The sequence below is a fragment of the Octopus sinensis genome, linkage group LG3 (genome assembly GCF_006345805.1).
Source record: "Octopus sinensis linkage group LG3, ASM634580v1, whole genome shotgun sequence".
In the NCBI taxonomy this organism is placed as follows: domain Eukaryota; kingdom Metazoa; phylum Mollusca; class Cephalopoda; order Octopoda; family Octopodidae; genus Octopus; species Octopus sinensis.
In genome coordinates, this window is record NC_042999.1 from 129,127,381 (window position 1) to 129,147,118 (window position 19,738).

General features: G+C 36.5%; 1 protein-coding gene across 5 annotated transcripts in view; it reads right to left on the reverse strand.

Moving 5' to 3' along the window:
- Positions 1–19,738, reverse strand: part of LOC115209179 (activated CDC42 kinase 1) — a 228,873-nt gene that overhangs the window by 113,502 nt on the left and 95,633 nt on the right. The window lies entirely within an intron of this gene.

Here is a 19,738-nt window from a genome sequence, read left to right on the forward strand (position 1 = left end):
TTAACTATTGGGTCATCCCATAAGATCTGACCGATTTTACCTTTTTTAAAATTGAATGAAATTTTATAGCATTTTAGAATGTCTAATGGAATTAAAAATTATTTTTATACATTTGTGTACATTTAAACTAATTAAATATTATTTTACAGAATAACAGAATTTAAACGTCTTTGATTTAAACCCTTTCTAACATGGAAGTATCCAAAGAGAATTTAAGGCACATAATGCTTTATGAGTACAAAAAAGGAAACTCTGCAGCTGAAGCAACTCAAAACATACACTCAGTTTATAGGAAAGAATTCTTGAATGAAAGAACTTGCAGAAAATGGTTTGCAAAATTCAGAAGTGGAGATTTCAGCCTTGAAGATGAAGATCGAACAGGACGTCCAGTTGAATTTGATGGTAAGCTCCTTGAGGCATTACTTGAAGAAGATCCTGCATTATCAGTTGAAGAATTAGCAATAAAGCTTAGTTCAAACCATACAACTGTTCATAGTCATCTTCAACAACTTGGAAAGGTTCCCAAACTTGGAAAATGAGTGCCTCATGAATTGTCTGGAAGCAACCCCAAATCTCGAGTTGACATCTTTCTTCTCTCCATTCTTGCGAAGTCATTTCACCCTTTTTGGATAGATTTGTGACTGATGACGAAAAATGGATCTTCTATCGAAATGTTAAACGTCATAAACAGTGGCTTTGTAAAAAGGGAAATGCTCAACCACAACCGAGAAGGGAACTTCATGGGAAAAAAGTTCTTCTCTCTATCTGGTGGGATTGCAAAGGAGTAATTCACTTTGAATTGTTACCACCTAATGCAACAATCAATGCTCAAGTCTACTGTCAGCAATTAGAGCATTTGAACCAAGCTTTGAAGAAAAAAAGACCCACTTTAGTGAATCGAAAAGGAGTGATGTTTCATCAGGACAATGCGTGACCCCATGCAAAGATTACATCACAGAAGATCGAAGAGCTTGGTTGGGAAAAAATTCCTCATCCACCTTATTCTCCCAACCTTGCTTCAGACTACCATTTGTTTTGTAGTTTACAGAAACATTTGTAAACTACAAATGATTGTAGTTTACACAATCATTTATCTTTATTTGAATGAATAAATCCTCCCATTCTCATTGGTGATAGTCAGGGATATCAGACATAACCTATTCATTGATTCTTCATGCTCTCTTTGGGGTGAACAGGGTTGGTGAACCTCAAGTACTCTTCCAATCCAATTTGGAGTTGATCCCTTAGCCTTCATCTCTCTATAGGCACTCAGGGGCAGTGAGAATTTATATTCAGTTGTCCTTCTCCAAATCTGACTACCTTCCAAGGCTGCTGAACTCAGGTTGTACACCCATTATACTGCCAGTGAACACAGTAGTGTCTTCTCTTAGAGACAGATTTCAACGAAAGTAAAAGGGCACCTCACACATTTATGGATGTACTAAACAAGTACTGATTTCAATATAATCTCAATGATGCTGAACAAGTTTCATTAGATAGCCAGCAAGTTATTTACTGTTTATATTAAAACTTGAGTTTGTTTGCTTCTAAGAATTTATCTAAGATGATACAAGGTTAGATAATGTCAGTAAGAAAGTATAACATTTCTGAAGATTTAATTCAATGAATTTGGAAGGAATTACATATGACACAAGTGAAACATTGAAACATAGTGTTAATCTTATGTCCTGCACTCAATTCTAGTTTTCATTTGTATTCAATTTAATAATTTTATGTTTGTTTTGCATGTTATATTAGAGGTTTTCATATGAATTTATAGAGCAAGGGCACATCTTTTCTCATACATACACATATGCACACAAATTGGTAATCACTCAAAATAGGTACTACTTCTATATTAGACTGTAAATTGAAAGTAGTACTTATACTCAGCACTACAGAATAAAATAAGAAAGTAATGTGGCTTACTAAGAGACATTCAGTCACTATATATCTAGAAGGCTCTTAACTTATGATCTTGTGACCTAATGCCCAGCACTTAACCTCACAATACATAAGTTGATGAGATAACTCATGAACTAGCATTCAAATTATAGATAAATTAAGGTGGCAAGCTGGTAGAATTGTTACCACACTGGACAAGGTGCTTGGCAGCATTTCTTCCAGTTTTACATTCTAAGTTCAAATTCTGCCAAGGTTGACTTTGCTTTTTGACCGTATGAAGTCAATGAAATAAATACCAGTAAAGTACTGGGGTTTTTGTAATTGACTATCCCTCTCTCCCAAAATTTCATGCCTTGCACCTATAGTAGAAAAAATTATTAAAACAACTTCCAAATTACATAAAATTTAGGAAATTATAATTAGACAACAATGATGGGATAATTTAATGACTAATTCATAATCAGCTCATTGCCTTAAGAATGTCAATTTGAAAATTTTGGTCATTATAAGCAGAGATTAAGTAAACTGAGAATAGATAAGTCATCAAAGTAAGAATAATGAATACAATTGAATATCTAAAGCAAATTTCAAGCACAGTAACATGCAAAATTTCCTTTGCAATATAATGAATCAACTGAGAAGCACACTCAGGTTGTGATACAAACAATAAATGGCCTACTGGATATTTAATGAACTTGTTCAACACCATTGAGATTTCACTGAAATCAGTACAAGTTAATATATTAGTCAATGAATATACATAATTATTTTAAAGATGTCTAGACGCATTGTGGATCAACAAAGCAAAGATCTCAACATTGCAGAATAAAATTGGTTCTACAGCAGAAGATTTGCTTCTTCAAGCAGACATTGTACCAGCTATTTTAGTTAAAGCAATTAACATATCCAGGCCAACAAAGTACTGGAAGGACAGATTTAATTTTATGATAGGCACAGGTGTGGTTGTGGGCTTAAGATGGTAATTTTGCAATTAAATGGTTTTGGGTTCAATCCCACTGTTCAGTTTTCTTCTATAGCCCCTGGCCAGCCAATGAGATGTCAGGAGATTTAGTAGAGGAAAACTCCAGAAAGCTTATTGTGTGTATATCTCTTTTACTTGTTTCAGTCATTAGATTGTAGCCATGCTGGGGCAGCACCTTGAAGAACTTCTAGTTGAATGAACCGACCTCCCAGTACTTACACTTTTTTGAAGTCCAATACTTATTCTAACAGTTTCTTTTACCAAACCACTAGGTTACGGGGACATAAACATGCTAACACCGGCTGTCAAGTGGTGGTGGGAGGGACAAACAGGCATCCAGACACACCCACACACACAATTAGCTTCTTTCAGTTTCTGTTTACCAAATCCACTCACAAGGCTTTGGTTGGTCTGAAGCTATAGTAGAAGACACATGCCCAAGGTGCTATGTAGTGGGACTGAACTCAGAACTATGTAGCTGGGAAAAGTATGTGTGTGGTCATGTGTGCATGAAGGTGCATCAATGTTTATATATCTTATGCTCAGCACTGCTTTACTTAAGCAGTGTTTGTGTTGACATTATGACTAGTTGCTCTGTACGTTCAGAGACCTGTGGAAGGAAATAATCCTTTACGAGAAAAACAAGGTAAAGATTAGCAACAGGAAAGGTAAATGACTGTAAAATCCTTCCTCAAATAGCTCTCTGTCCAAACTCATGCTAGTATGGAAAATTGAATGTTACATGAACAAACAATAACATCCTTGATACACAGAAATGGAGAAGCCACAAACTAAATACTGTGTAATCAATAATAACTATAGAGGTAAAACAAAAATGCAGTAGAATTTCACTTACTGACAAGTAAGTCAGAGTTAGAAATATGATAGAAACATCAGAGTACTAAGCAGTATTAGCAACCACATGGTAAAGATCAATGATTATTGAGAATTAGCTGAAATCAGTGGGGCAAGTGCTTTGAGGAATATGGAAGAAACTTAGATATGCAGCTTTGAATGAAAATAAAGAAGTTCTCTTTAAGTGTATGAAATATATAATGTAATAGATGTATGAAGTATGAGGCTGATAAATGCAGATGATATGTATGGTTGGAGAAGTGGATAATTTGTAAAATGTTAACGTATGTAAAAGGTTAATAAATGTGTTTAATAAGTGACTATATTGGAAAACTGTTTTGTTTTCTTTTTTTTGTAGTCAAAGTAGGCAGAAAACAACAATTCTTTGCAAAATAAATGAGTGACAAATGCTGGATGAAAAGTATGTTGAAAGGATTGTGGAAGATAGACCAAAGGACACTTGAATACTAGTTAAATGGTGCAATGGTGCAATAACAAATTCACAATGAACAAATTATGCATCCTAGTTTTGATTCTTAGATGGAATCATTTCATTCTTGCTGCTAATTGTATAAGGAAAACATGAATGTTACACAATCACTCTTTCAGCTATAAATTGTAAGTTTCATTCATATAAAAGAAATCATTTCAAGTCATTTATTGGCTGTTTAATACAGTATGTCAAACATAATACATTACAAGCAGTAGACTGATTAAATAATGAAGGGTCTTCGCTTCAGAAAGTAGCAATCAGAGCAAAGACATTTCCTCCAAAACTTAATACAGTTAATATACAATAATTAAAAAATCTTTTAACTGTTACAATTGTTCCTTAAAAAAAATATGAATACAGAATCTCTTCAAAATGTGCTTAGGTTAAGGATTTGAATGGCAGCTCTTTTTCCGCTATAGCAGTATTATTCAACTGATTAACAAATTCGACAAGTAGCTATAAGTTGAATATGTCTGCATCTCAAATCCAATTTCAATATTACACATACAATATTACACATACGTTTTAAACAGATTACATACAATGCATAGCAAATACAAAACTATATATGAAATGAAAGAAAAGGAAAGGAAAAAAGATTCAATGTCTTATAATCCATTGAGTAAATAGCAAACAATGAAAAAAGGTAGGGCGGGGAGAGAATAAAGAGGGGGAGAAGGAAAAGTGGAGAGGAAGGGGAGCAGTCCTAAATAACACAGATACTATGTGCTTATATCCAGTTGTAGTAGAGCTATACAAACAAGGAGTGGCACTGACAAAGCAGGTTGGACAAAAGGTGGGGGGAATTACAAAAAGATAAAAGCATGACATACTTTTTTTTTTAAAGAGACTATCTTCTCATACTACAACAATACTGTATTACTATGATCATTTTCATTCATGAAAGGAAATCAGAACAGAAGACAAACTAATGATTGTATACTGAGTAAAATGTGAGCTGTGTAAATCTAATCTACAACTAGAACAAACTGGCCAGTGACTAAAACAGCAACATCAGCATCAAGTCTGCCTGCCTGCTTCTCTCTCTCTCTCTCTCTCACACACACACACACACACACACACACACACACACACACACACACACACACACACACACACACACACACACACACACACATTCCTTGTCTGTCTGGTATTTCTACCCAGATGTCAGATAATATCAGAAAGGATGTGTGACAATTTTGGTAAATAAATGCATATATTTTGAAATTACTACATGCATGCAAACAGCGATTACAACTTGTGTGTGTGTGTGGTATGTATGTGTACATGTGCATTCAATGCACATATGTATGGACTGAAAGTGTGATGGGAAGGTGCTTGCATGACCTGGAAGGAGAAGTGAGAATATGAACTGTGTTGAAAGGAAAGAGGGTGTATACAGGTATGATTTGATGGTTTGTGTATGTACGTGATAGGTGTTTTTGGTGAGGTATGTACGTGTGGTGTGGTGTGGTTGGTATTCAGTGGTGTGAGTATTGAGAAATATCATGTAATACTATGCCAGTATGATGACGGCAGTAAGTAGACAATAAGTTGAAAATGTGTGTGTGTGTGTCTGTGTAAATATATATGCGCAAAAAAAAAGGTCCAGGTAAAGACTGAGAATACACAACAGGAGTTACTGATGAGGAAAGGGACTAAATCAAAAAGGGAATTAGAATATGAAGTCTAAAGTTTGTAAGGCAACAAGTTATTGTTTTTTCAACTCTTGTTCATAAATATGCACACCTTGCTCAATGTGAAAGCTTATAACTTACACATGCGAGAGCATAAAAACTTATAGAGCACTTAGTAAATTGTAAACACATCAATTCAGTTGACCTAGAAATGAATAATATGTCAATCTTAATGTGTACGTGTGTGTGTATGCACATTAGCTCCTTTCACATGCATTAAAATGAAGTCAGATTACAATTACAGGTATGATCAATTTTAGTTATGCTGATGTGAGATGTGGTGAAAATGAATATGAGTGCTAATATGTGCATATGTATGTGCACATCATTTGTAATAATAGCCTTTCTGACTACAAAAAGTAGATATTTTTGATGTTCAAAATTGATGCAGGAAGAAAACTAGTAAACAGAACTAACTGTATTTTAACAACACAAACAGAACAAATGAAGTTAGCTAACAGTACAATGCTAAGAAGCTAAAAAAAAAAACAGTAATAACAAAATACAGACTATAAAATTTAAAAACTATTTAGTATGTGGAAGTTTTTTTTGCATGGCAGTCTCTCTCTCTCTCTCTCTCTCTCTCTCTCTCTCTCTCTCTCTGCATGAATGTGTGTGTGTGCATGTTTGTATGCAACTTTAAACTGCAGTTAAATACATACACCGTACTGCTGAAAACTTGAGGTATATTTCCCGCGTTTCAGGGTGCAGACAGGTATCAAACTGGAGGTTCTTATTTTTCAAGCCCTCATCAAAATTCATCTAACCTTGAATAATGTGTCATTAAGAAGAAACATGCTTACTATCAATTGGAAAATGCTTCATAGTTCACACAAAGGTGTGCTAATTTGTATATTAATGTTAGTATGACAAATAAACATTAAGAAATTTATAAGTACACCACCACAAGAAAATATTTAAAAAATTTCACACCAAAAAATTTTTATGTTTAAATCTACACATTCTTGGTGTAGAATGAAATTTAGGTAATATACCTCAAATCTTTGGCAGTATGGCGCACATATCAAATTTTGCGAAAGTTTGAAAAGTCTGGAATGACACTAAGTTTCATACTTACACTGCACTGACAGGAAATTTTTAGGTATGTCTCACCAAGTTTCAAACTACAGTTAGAGCATGTAGGTTTTAAACACAGGCATGACTGTGTGGGAAGAAGCTTGCTTCCCAACTACATGGTTCCAGGTTCAGTCTCACTGTATGGCACCTTGGGCAAGTGCCTACTATAGACTTGGGCCAACCAAAGCCTTGTGAGCGGATTTGGCAGATGTAAACTGAAAGAAGCCCATTGCGTGTGTATATGTGTGCCTGTGCATGTCTATATATGTGCGTGCGTGTGTGTGTGTCTTTGTGTATGTGTTGGTGTGTTTACGTCCCTGTAACTTATGGGTTTGGCAAAAGAGACCAATAGAATAAGTACTAGGCTTAAATAATTCCCCCTGGAGCCAATTTGTTCAACTAAAACCTTTCAAGGCGATGCTCCAGCATGGCCACAGTCAAATGACTGAAACAAGTGAAAGAACACCCAATTCTTAAAAGTTTCATACTATGCCAATGTCTTACAAATTAGGATGGATATTTATTGTTTGAGGATGAGGATTCAGGTGCTTGGTCTCCTAAGTTACATGTTCTGGATTTAACATATAACTGGTTGAGCATTCCATGAACACTTGTATCCTTAACATAATTCTTAGGGAAAATCAATGTGACACAAAGTATGTGACAAGACTACACTTTTGAATTACAGGTACAATTAACTCGATGGGCCATTATACAGTTTCCATCAACCCAATTTCATATGCAAGACAAGGATTAACTCAAGGCTATAGAAAATGACATTTGTTAAAGAAGAGATCAAACCCAGGACTTAGTGGCTGCATAAAAGACTTTAAACCATTCAGCCATCCTGTGCCTAATTTTACAAATCAATCAATGCATGCACACATATATACACACATACACACACTCTCTCTCTTTCATACACACACACACAGACACACACATACATACATAAAACTTATCACTGAAGAAATTCTGTGATGTCAAATGTTGCCTTAGTTCTCTTACAAAAGATATATATAAATCCAAGTTCTGTTGGACACTTTTTAAGTCACGCTAAGGTCACACATTTCAGAAAAGCATAAACTCAACTTCCCGTAACTCTTTAGCAATAGCTGAATTGTTATGCCAGTGTGAAAAAGAAGTCAGTTACATCATCTTAAAAGAATAATTTTCATGAACTACAAAGATTCAGTACATACATCTCTGGTTTTCATAGTTCTACACTGATGGCTTATAAATATTTTCCAGGATAAGAACATAAATCTATATTAAACCAACTTATATTGTTGGATTGAAATCTGTATTCCAGCACTATGCTTCATATAACTATTAACTTCAGCTTTCTGCTTTTATTCAAATTTGTATATTCTTTGATACACATATCCTTCCCATTTACTTTGGAGCTATAATTCTTACTAAAGCATCAATAGTTTTGTTAAAGGACTGATCTGAAATGACTACTGCAATTGATAGAGTTTGAATATTTTTTAAGATGCAGTAATGTATATTGACACAAAAATTTCTAGATCTTTATACTTGCAGTGGGTATGTGTACATACATACACATATATATATGCATGTATATATGTTTATTATGCTGAGCCACGTTACAGGGGTAGATATAGGTAGAAGATGTAGGAGGAGAAATGAGATGGAGAAAGAGAGTGAGGGTATCGGGGGGGGGGGGCAGAGCTACAAGGAAAAGATGGTGAGAGAAAGAGAGAGAGATGAGATGGCAGGGAAATTGTGAGGAGAGGGCAGTGAGAGAAAAAGAGATAGGGTATTGGGGAGCAGTGAGTGAATGCACTGAGCATAGTGGGAGAAAAGAGGGACTTGAAGGGAATCATAGAGATGGAGAGAGAGAGAGAAAGAGAGAGAGAGAGCAGTAGAGGATGAGTGTAATTAAAGAATCCCAAGTGTAAGGTAGGCCAGGTGGGAGTAGTAGGTTGATGTGTCAAGAGTACTCTAGCCTCTCACTTTGTTAGGGTTCTCTCTGGGATGCTTGCCCAAAAGAGTGAGTTTTGTCCAGTATAGCATGCCACAAATCATTGCAATTTGTTGTCTCTTTTGTAAGGTTCAATCACTTCATTCCACTCTTCTTGGATTTTCTTACTCCATGGGGTTCATCAACTTTGTGTGCATGACACTTCTTTAAACAGCTGTCATCATCCATATGCAACAGATAACCATACCACTGCAGTCTCCTCTCTCCACAAACTACACTTGACTCCCCTACACACCCCACCCAATCACCCTTCTACTCTGCCCCTATCTCTTTTCTCCCCCACTACCACATCACCACAACAATAAATCTATTCATCATATCATGTTTCATCACCTTGCCTAAACTCATCAACCACTCTCTCATTTCTTTCAGTATTCTTTAGTCTTGCCAATTACAAGACAAACTCACTTGTGCTGGTGGCATGAATTTAAAAAAGCACCTAGTACATTCTGTACAATTGTTATTATTGGGATGGGCGTGAAAAAACCGAGTCATTGGAAAATAATGCTGTTTTGTCTGTGCATCAGATCTGCCAAACTGTCCACTCCATGCCAGTCTTGAAGGCAGACCTAATACTATATGTGGACCTAATGCTATATAAATATATATTTATATGCATTTAGAGAGTGAGAGAATGTGTGATTGTGTGCATGTATATATATATATATTAGGGTGTTTGGAAAGTAATTGCATTTTACCAGAAAGACTATGAAAATAAATGTAAACTACATGCAGGTTCAAGGTGCAGCCATTGGTGTCGGTGTAGCTGGAGATGTGGCCGGCCTCTTCATGACCTGGTGGGACAGAATGTAAACTTCATCTGAATAGTTTTAATCAAGAATTTAATCACCACTATTTCAACGACTGCAGTCCAATAGGAAAATAACTTTTTTATGCCATGTTCAAAGAAAAAATGTCTAAAAGACTCTTTTCAACTTCTCTGTTTCTGAATGTTTTGCCTCTTATAAAATATTCTAGTGATCAGAACAGATGGAAATCCATAGGTGTTAAGTCAGGTGAGTATAGAGGATGTGGAAGAACTTCCCAGCATAATGATATTATGTTTTTCTTGGGTTTGTTTTGTGGCTGTGCATTATCATGCTGGACAATAACATCTCTTCTGTTTACCAAAGCTGGCCACTTTCTACGTAATTTTTCATTTATATGAGCAAGTTGTTGGCAGTTGACATTTGCATTGACAGTTCTTCCATGTTCTGCTGAATAGAGAGCAAGGATTTTTGTGGATGGAGTTCTGATTTTAGTGTTGGCACTGGCCTCTCATTACATGAAACCAATGATTTCTTCATTTTCTGTTGTGATGCAAAACCCATTTTACATCACCTGTAATAATGCACTGCAAAAATGACAGGTTGTTATTCCTGGTTAGAAGTCTGATGCAAATAGCAGAACATTGTGTTCGCTTCTCAAGCATAAGCTCATGTGGAATCCAAATTTCCTCCTTGCATGCTTTCCCAGTTTGCTTAAGATGTTTGTGGATAGCTGAAGATGACACATTAAGTTTTTGCCCCAACTATCTGGTGCTTTGATGTGGATCACATACAATAGTCTCATTCAAAAGGTCTTCATTCTGAGTGGGTCATCTTCCAGAAAAAGGCTTGTCAGATATGTCACAATCACCATCTTTAAACCTTCTAATCCACAGCTGACATGTACAAGCTTTGTTTCAGTAAGCAATGGAAAATATATAGTTGCATCACGGTATTATCCTCCATGAGGTTGATTACTGAAATAACTATGAATGACACACTGCCAAATAGAAGAGATGATATACTATTTCTAGACAGTTCCTGCCAATACCTTCACTCTGATATCATTGGTTGATTCATATTTATAGTAGTGAAAAGATGCAATTACCTTCCAAACACTGGAATATACATACATACATATATGTATATGCATATTCCAGTGTTCAGAAGGTAATTGGTAAAAGGTATATGTATATACAAATATATTATTCAACCACAATAGTGATTGAATATATTCTTAAGTCTACCATTTCATCAATTGCATCAGCTTCCAAGCTCTACTACTAATTCAGTTCTCAATTAAAATGCAAACAGTTAATAGTTTTCCATGCAATATATATATATGTATATATATATATATATATATATATATATATTTTAGCATTGAACTGCATATTATTTTGCTCTGCCCACTTCTATATTGCATTTAAGTCATTCTGCAGGCTTATGACATCATCAGGATTCTTTATTGCCTAAGATAGTTTTGTGTCATTAGCGTAGCTAGTGACAATGGCTGTCCGAGTGAATATGGGCATGTCCAGAAGGGCTACTATGAACAGTAGTGGCCCCAGGACAGTTCCTTGTAGAACACCACTCAATATCTCTATCTCTTCTCTGTCTATCTCTCTCCCGCTCTTGTTCTTCATCCTTTCTGATTTTCTCTCCCACCCTTCCCTATTCTTCTCCTCTCCTCTTCACCGTTCCCTCTCTCTTACGCTTCCTCCTTGATTCTCTCATCACTGACACCTGATGAAAGAGAATCTATCTTTCTTTCCATTTCCTTCGTAAAGACAAGACGTGCTTATACCTGTCTCCTCTCATAAGCTCGTCCTCCTAGCGTTCATAATAATTTTTCCTATGGGTTTCATGAAATAGGAGTGGAGGAGCTACACTCTATTGTTCACAGTCTCTAATCAAAGTTCAGTATCAAGTATGGGGAGTCTATTGCTGGAGTGCTAAGTGGGGCAATCTATAGTTACCTTGATACTTTGATGGATGGAGTTAGCTACTTGCTGGATGCTCTCCATTACGTTGCTCATAGTTTCTACACTACCATTATTAGAGTGGGTCTTAACTATGATATTAATGTCATCTACATATCTACTGTACAGTAGAAGAGTTGTGGACTATTCTTCTAACATATGCTTAAGTTTTCTGTCCCACCAGGTCATGAAGAGGCCGGCCACATCTCCAGCTACACCGACACCAATGGCTGCACCTTGAACCTGCATGTATAGTTTTTTGTTAAACTTTACTATGTGGTTCTTCAAGGTGGTTTTTATACTAGTTTCTATATGCAAGCATATGTGTGAGCGTGTAGAGATGTGTATATGAGCATAGTGATGTGTGCATGGGTATATATGCATGTATGTGTGTGTATGCATAGACATATTTATGTATATATGTGTGTTTCTATGTATATGTACACGCATGTATGAGTATGTATATAGATATATATTTCTTTATTGACCACAAGGGGACAAACAAGGACAGACAAAGGGATTAAGTCAATTACATCGACCCCAGTGCGAAACTGGTACTTTATTTATCAACCCCGGACCGTGGCGAAATTTGAACTCAGAATGTAACGACAGATGAAATACCGCTAAGCATTCGCCCAGCGTGCTAACGTTTCTGCTAGCTCATCGCCCTGTGAATATCTATATAGATATATATATATGTGTGTGTGTGTACATACATGCATGTGTGTGTATATGTGTGCATATGCGGAGTCTATGAATGAAGTATTACTTTCCCCATGCCTATTGGAGTAGTTTTCCTTTATTCAACAGTTTTTTTCATAGCATTTGTCTTAATAACTGATGGGATGCCAGAGCAGACTTCAGCCCCCCGGCATCTGAAACTGAGTTTGATTATGACAACCAATTGTCACATATTATATTTTTAGATAAATCCCTCTATTTTACATAATATCAAGGTCTCATTGATTCTTTTGTTGTCATATTATTATTAATATGTGTGTGTATGAATATATTACAATTTGACTTCTTTCTATAAAATTCACTAACAAGTCTTTGCCCATTTATGTGTGTGTGTGTGTGTGTACATACATGCCAACAAAACAACAAAAGCCTTTCAAGTGGATATGACAGACATAGAAAAAGGAATGTCACATATATCTGTGTGTGTGCGTGTGTGCATATGTGCATGCATAGGTATGTTTGTGTCTTCTTGGTTTTACATTGTGAAACAGTTTTAACTAAGTATAAATGTCATACAATTGGTGCTGTTTGTTTCTGATTTTCTGTGACGTCTATCTTTGCGGAAATTTTACTTCGCAAAAGAAACAGGTGAGGTGTGATAGAAAGAGTATCCGATTGTAGAAAATGCGTCTCAATGAACTCATTGTGGTTCATGCAGCAATGAAAAAAGTAGTGAAAGCATTGCAGAAAACACGTGACCAATTATTTAATGCTATCAATAATTTGTCTAATAAATATAGCGTGTAATTGGATTTAATTGCCTTTAAATAGAACACTTCAGAAAAGTTGGAGCAAAATCTGAATTCTTATACTATCTTCTAAACAGGTGTAATACAAATACTAGAATAGCTACAGAAAACATTTTATATGAAAGAAAATATTTCTGAAACGTTTACAAATGAGATACAATACACAGTAAATATACATTGTCACAGAATAAGCAGGATAGCTGGAATTGGCACAAGTACTGTGGTTTTGAAACTGGTGTATATTTTATATCCAAACTTATAAAGCATTTAAATAAATTGTTAATTAAGCCAAAATTCTCCTCTTTCATAGGATTGGTATTCCTCAAACATTATCTAGATAATTGCTCATATTAAATGTTTTAGGTTTATATATATATAAATTACATAACATGATATAGCATATACATCATCATCATCGTTGTTGTTTAACGTTCACTTTCCATGCTGGCATCGGTTGAATGGTTTGACAGGGCTGGCAAGCCAGAAGGCTGCAACAGGCTTCAATCTGATCTGGCAAAGTTTCTACAGCTGGATGCCCTTCCTAATGCCAATCACTTCGAGAGTGTAGTGGATGCTTTTTACGTGCCACCAGTATGAGGGCCAGTCAGGCAGTACTGGCATCAACCATGCTTGAATGGTGCATTTTACATGCCACTGGCACAGGAGCCAGTCAGGCAGCACTGACATCAACCATGCACGAATGGTGCTTTTTACGTGCCACCTGAATGCCAATCAGGCAGTACTGGTATTGGCCATGACAATGACTTCACTTGGCTCAACAGGTCTTTGCAAGTGCAGTTTATTGCCCAATGATTGAAGGCTACTCTTAAATGGGCTGGTTATGCTTCACTGGCATAGGCCACAGTTACAGTCTCACTTAGCTTACTGGGTCTTCTCAAACACAGTGTATCTCCAAAGGTCTCGGTCACTTGTCATTGCCACTGTGAGGTCCAACATTTGAAGGTCCTACTTCACCACCTCATCCCAGGTCTTCCTGGGTTTACCTCTTCTACAGGCTCCCTTTACTGCTAGAATGTGACACTTTTTCACGCAGCTGTCCCAATCCATATGCAACATATAACCATACCAGCGCAGCCATCTCTCTTGCACACCACATCTGATGTCCAACTTTTCTCTCAAGGCACTTACACTCAGTCATGTATGCCCACTGACATTACACATCCAGCGGAGCATACTGGCTTCATTTCTTGCAAGCTTATGCATGTCCTCAGCAGTCACGGCCCATGTTTCATGCATCATACAGTCTACCTTTTACTCTAAGCGAGAGTCCCTTTGTCACCAGCAGAGGTAGGCGCTCTCTGAACTTTTCCCAGGCTATTCTTATTCCAGCAGCTACACTCTTAGAGCATCCACCCCCACTATTGACTTGGTCACCTAGGTAATGGAAGCTATCAACTACTTGTAGTTTTTTCCCTCTGGCATGTGATGGAAACCATGTAATATGTATATGTATAAATGTAACACAAACACACACGTCATCGTCTTTAACACAGACAAACATAGATATACTCCAAAGGCTGCTCTTCCTGAGGAAAAAGATTGGCCTGCAAGAGTCTTGTGCTGGTGCCATGCAAAAAGCATTCATGCCAGTGCTATATTAAAAGCACCCAGCACACTCTTGGTAAAGTGGTTGACATTAAGAAGAGGATCCAACCATAAAAACTAAGCCAAGTCAGACTGGAACCTGGTGCAGCTTTCCAGCTTGCCAGCTCTGGTCAAACTGTCCTACCCGTGCCAGCATGGAAAACAGACATCAAAGGATGACGATGATATACCACCTATACTCACTAGTGATAACAAACTATTGCACAAGGCTTTCTTTACCTCATCATGGCATTTATTTTATTTTGCAAATTGTCAGGTGATATGGAGTACTACTCAAATTTATCTGCACACAAAAATTCACCATGATTACACAACTTCTACATGATCACATGGAAGATGTGGTGGAGTGCTAGACTTCCTCAACAATACATATATATATATATATATATATATATATATATATATATATATATATACACAAGCATGTTTGAATAAATATCTACACATGTATACACACATGTTAATATATGTATGCTTATATATATTTGGCATTAGGAAGGGCATCCAACCATAGAAGGCATACCAATGCAGATATTGGGGCTTGATGCAGTTCTCTTGCTACTGTCAAAACTGGCTAGAATTAAAGGAAAGTGCAAGTTTTCTCAGTTCATCCATTTAATTGTTTATTTAGACTTTGAATAACAAATAAATATATAATCTAAGAAACATTTTGCTACAGGCATACACAAATGAGAATGGAACAGTGGTCACACAATAATCTTATTGTTAAAAATAAATAATTTATAGAACATCTCTTTACTAGCAGAAAGCAAAAAAATATACATGTATGATAATTATAAGATAAAAGAGTGTATAAATCAGTTTTATGAAAGAAGTCTTCATAAACATCAAATATTAGTGATGGAAATTATTGTAAAACAAAATCTAATAATGAATTTTCATGCTTGAATGATTTAGAAAACTCTTCCTGACATGTGACAAAATACTGACTCTAAATGAAAGTTATTGTTATTTAACAATATCTCAAAAAATTCCATCTCAATTAAAAAAGTAGTGCAATCTTAAAAGGCAACTTTACAGACATAAGTAAATAAATCAACATAGTATTGCATTTTATAGCAGCTTTTTTCAATATCTTATTCTGATATCTGTATTTTTATTTTAAAAACAAAACAAAATACTTAACTATACTAGTAAGCACAGGCATGGCAGTGTGGTTAAGAAACTCACTTTGAAATCATATGGCTTTGGATTCAGTCCCACTGTGTGGCACCTTGGGCAAGTTTCTTGTACTATAGCACCAAGTCAACCAATGCTTTAGTGAATTTGGAAGATAGAAACTTTGTGGAAGCTTGTCATGTGCGTGCGTGTGTGTGTGTGTGTATATATATATATATATATATATATATATATATATATATATATTGATATACAAGAGTAAAATCCAAGGATCCAAGAGTAGGAAGTTTATAAGCTTCAAGCAGTCTGCAGCATGTATAGAGAACAAAAAGTGAACACTGTATGATCAGGGACAATAACAATTTATTGGTGTTGAAGGTTACACACTCTTTCTCATATTGAAGTTACAAGGAAATTCGATAAGCTGAAAGTTTCTGTATAGCTCACAGTCAGCATCCAGAGTTGCTACAAATGTGAATAAAAATCCAAATTGAGGGAGTGGAATGAGTAAAATGCAGGCTACATATGTTTCTTAGCTGATCCTCTGATGTAATAATTACTCAATGAGGGATGTTCAACTTAGCTAATCATCAGGCCGAGTTTACCTTCATTAAATGAAGATTACATTGTTGCTTAGAATTTCCAAGTTAACTCACCACAAAGGTGGGTTGAAATCTTGACCTGATGATTAGCTAAGTTGAGCATCCGGTGCCCCAAATGGCGGTGCCCCAGCATGGCCACAGCTCATAAGCTGAAACTAGAATCAATCAATCAATCAATCCCTCATTGAATAACTATTACATCAGAGGGTCAGCTAGCTAAGAAAGAAATGTAGCCTGCAATTTATCCATTCCACTCCCTCAATCTGGATGCATGTGTGCAAGGATGTGCACAAGGATGCAAGTGTGTATATGTACGTGTATGTGTCCTTGAGTTTGCCCCATCACCGTCACTTGACAACTGATGTTGGTTTGTTTATATATCCCCAACCTAGTAGTTCTGCAAAAGAGACCAATAGAATAAGTACTAAACTTAAAAAATGAATACTGGTGTTGATTTGTTCAACTAAATCCTTCAAGGCAGTACCCCAACATGGCTGCAATTCGATGACAGAAGCAAGTAAAAGATAAAAGATGAGTAAATTCTTCATAAATAAATCTAATTAGTGTTATGTCAACAGAAAGTAAAGATTAAAATGATTCATTTTTTTTTTCTTTCACTATCTTATCACTGTTACTAAAATTTAAGTATTGAATTTCTAGGGAGAAAACAATGAATTATGTATTGAGGTGTATATTTTTTTCAGTTTATTTTTATCACAGATTTTTAATTGTCTGCATATAAAAAGCAGTGCTTTTTAGCCTCTCATCCTTGACCCTACCACCCATCTCAGCTAGATGAGTGTATAAGGGTAAGAGAGTAGAAGTAAGCAGTTAATATTCGGTTCAAAATCTTGAAAGTTCCTGGTTGATAGGAAAACATGGGGTAAAGGAGTGAAGGAAAAACATGAGTAGAGAAAGATGCAAACAAACAAGATGAAAAATTACATTAAGCATTTAATGGGTCAGACTAACAGACAGTATGTTGTTGTAAAATAATACAACTTTGCAGCTTTGGTGAAATGTGGGTATATGTGTATACACACACACAACCTACATATGCATGTATTTATGATTTTGCTTTGCTATAACAATACTAATAACTTGTATGTTAAGATTCAATATGTTTCAGAATAAAGCATTAGGTGGGCACAGAGGACGACAATGGGACAGGAACTACATAATCAACTTCATTCTTGTCAATTCTATTAATTTCACATACAAACACAGACAAAAAAAAGCATTTGGTACAAACTTAGAATGTCCTTTTTGTTCATTTCCATATGATTTGAGAGACTCACACACAACAAAGTTAGTAATGATACAAAATTTCTAAACTAATTACTGGAACATTTTTTGAGGAGAGTGTCATCCTCAATGAGTGGCAGCATTACAATCAACTGCTATAAGGGTAAGGCAGATGCCATAGATAAAAATAATTACAGCGGCATCAAACTGCTGGATCAGGTCATGAAAGTTACAGAAAGAATTATAACCCAATTAATCAAGAACAGAATCAGATTAGGTGAAATGCAGTTTGGCTGTGCTGGGGAAAAGCACTACTGCTGGAATCTCTTTACAGGTAGTGGATAATTCCTGCTACCTAGGAAACCTAATTAGCAGTGAGGGAGGATGTATGGAAAATACAATTGCTAGAATAAGAATAGGAAGGAGAAAATTCAGAGGACTTTTGCTTCTGTTGGCAATCAAAGGTCTCTTTCTGAATGAAAGGAAGACTGTATGATGCATGTGTATGAATGGTAATGCTACATAGTAGTGAGATATGGGCCCAGAATGCAGAGGACATGCAAAGACAAGAGAGGAATGAAGCTAGTATGCACTACTGGATGTGTAATGTCAGCATACAAGTGTGACAGAGCGCTAGTGTACCGAGAGAAAAGTTAGTTGTGAGAGGAATTAAATGCAGTGTGCAAGAGAGAAGACTGTGCTGGTTTGGTCATGTGATGCACATAGCTGTAGACAACCACTAAATATGGATGGAACTCATGGAAGAGAGATACACAAGAAGACATGGAGCAAAGTACTGAAGGCCAATTTCAAGACACTGAGCCTTATGAAAAAGATGACAAAAGACTGAAACATCTGGTACTTTGCTGTACTCAAGAAGATCCATCCACCAGAAAATCCATTGACTACAGCAGAACTAATATCTCAAACCACCTTGGTTAATGCTTGTCAGTGAGGGGCTCTGCCCTATGTGCACTTGCATACTCTGCACCATCAACCATTTCCTTGCCCCCTTTCATCCTCTAACACTTTGCCCTGCTTTCTCAGTTACCTCTTTCCCTGAATCACTTTCACTTCTCATTATCTTCCCCTGCCTACTGTCTCCACCAATCACCTCCTTTCTGTGCCTCCTCTCCACTGTGTTGTTCTTCATCATTAACACCACTTATCTGCTATCACCCCCAATGCCCTAATATACCTACTGCAACCTCCGCCTCTGAGATTCTCCTATATTTCACTCCATCATTTGCCTCAGTCACCTCTACTCTTCCCACCCACCCTGTCCAAACCTCTGTATCACTCCACTTATTCTCACCACCCCCTATGTCCCTCAAAGGCATGTCTCGACACATCTTCATCACCAACTCTCTCACTATTGCTCTCTAACTCACTCTCCTTTTTCAACTGGAGTATTTATGTATGTACTCTGCAGCAGGACACCTAATCCTGTACTTTTATACCTCTAATCTCTCATCAACAGGCACAAAGCCACACCCCACTCACTGCTATTTCCTTCTACACACTGAGGGGGATTTTTTTGTCTTGTAAGTTACCAGGTGACCCTGTTGGTGCTGATGCCACATAAAAAGCACTAGGGTTGGTGCCATGTAAAAAGCACCCAGTACACTCTGTAAAGTGGTTGGCAATAGGAAGGGCATCCAGCCATAGAAACCATGTCAAAACAGACAATGGATTGTGACCCTGGCCTTACTAGCTCCTGTCAAACAGTGAAACCCATACCAGCCTGGAAAATGAATATTAAATGATGATGATGATGACAATGATGATGATGATGATGATAATGGTGACGATGATATCAACTGTAAAAGACTGAAATCTTTATACCCTTGGCTTTCTTTTCAAAAT